Source organism: Tupaia chinensis, unplaced genomic scaffold, assembly GCF_000334495.1.
Source record: "Tupaia chinensis unplaced genomic scaffold, TupChi_1.0 Scaffold138910_1, whole genome shotgun sequence".
NCBI lineage: Eukaryota > Metazoa > Chordata > Mammalia > Scandentia > Tupaiidae > Tupaia > Tupaia belangeri.
Window position 1 is genome coordinate 1,655,557 of NW_006198801.1, and position 1,678 is coordinate 1,657,234.

Consider the following 1,678-nt stretch of genomic DNA (forward strand, 5'->3'; position numbering starts at 1 on the left):
TCTTGAATTGGAAATATTTGGGAATATTCTTATTTTGTGGCAGAAGTGTTACTTAGGTAAGCTCAATAATGCCTGTTGCACTGAATCAGAAGTTGGAAATACTCATTATTGGACAGGGCTTTGACTGGAATGTCATACGTGAAGATTAATCAGAATACTATGGAACTAAGGTGGAGCTCAAGTAAGCCAACAGAAGCTCTTAGAAAAATGGCCTGGCACCATAAATAGTTCTGCCTGGCAGAGAAGATTAGAGAAAATATATGAAAGAATTTATAACATAAAATAACCTGAACTTTTCCAGCCTAGCATTGTAATCAGTAGAGATTGCAAAAGAGCAACCACACCCGAGGATTATCTTGAGAAAGACTTCAAAGGAAGAAAAAGAGACTGATCTTTGCTAGCAGATGGTAGATCACAGAACACTTGGGCAGGGCTGGATTGAGCAGGGTTATGTGTGACTTGTGTTCTGGGCATTGGCTTTTCAACAGTTTGAGTAGCTGGCATGTGAATACTTTCTCAAAACTATTTAAAACCATACTGTCTCTGTTGTCACAAACAAAATTACACAAAATGACAAGAAATATTTTGAACATTATCTTTAAAATTCAGTATTTTGAAATTTTGAAAGTTGTTTACTAACTGTCAAGAACTATGGAGTATGAGCAAAATTTTTTGATATGTAAAGTAAATATTTGTGGAAAAATATAACAATAAATAAATAAGAAAATAAAGAAGAAAGGGCTGAAAACGGATACTTGGCAAATACAAATGATCAAGTAAAAATCAAGGCAAATTCGATAGATAAAACTGAATTTAAGAACTATGACATTACTCTGGACAAATGGGGTTATTTGATATTCATAAAGCAGATGTGGCTGGTGGTTAAGGGCGCTGGACTCCCACATGGACGACCATAATTCAAGTCCCAGACCTGGAGGCTTGTTTGCTTCCTCTCTCTTGCTCTGCCCCTCTCTGGTCAAATTAAAAGTAAATAAATAAAGTTAAATTTAAATTATTTAATTTAAGCTTATTTATTTATTTATTTATTTAAATTTAACCAGAGATGGACAGAGAGAGAGAGAAAGCAAGCTGCCAGGTCTGGGACTTAAACCAGGGTCAGCCATGTGGGAGTCCAACGCCCTTAACCACCATGCCACCTGTCAGCACCAATAAAATAATTCTTTTCTTTTTTTTTTTGGAGAGGTTATTTTTTGTTATAGGGCGCATGTGCTCGCCAGACAGACAGAGAGAGACAGAGAGACAGAAAGCGAGAAATCACCCCCTAGGAGGGATGGCCATGCCGCAATCCCTTCTCCTCCATTCTGCTCTCGGGATCTTGGGCACGCACGCACACGCGCCTGGCGTGAGTTTTAAGCCACCGGGTCCGGGACGTGAACCACGGTCGACTACATGGGAGTCTAGCGACATAGCCATTATGCTAACTGCTGGTTCCCACCAATAAAATAATTCTTAAGAAAAAAAAGTATATGCCCAGCAGTGAAAAGGTAACCATGCTGATCATTTATTACACTCTTAGAAATATAAAGAAAAATACACAGAAACAGTGGTGATGGGGATTTCTTTTCTTTTTTTTTCAGAATTTTATTTATTTATTTATTTATTTTAATTTGACCAGAGAGGAACAGAATGAGAGAGAGAGAGAGAGAGAGAGAGAGAG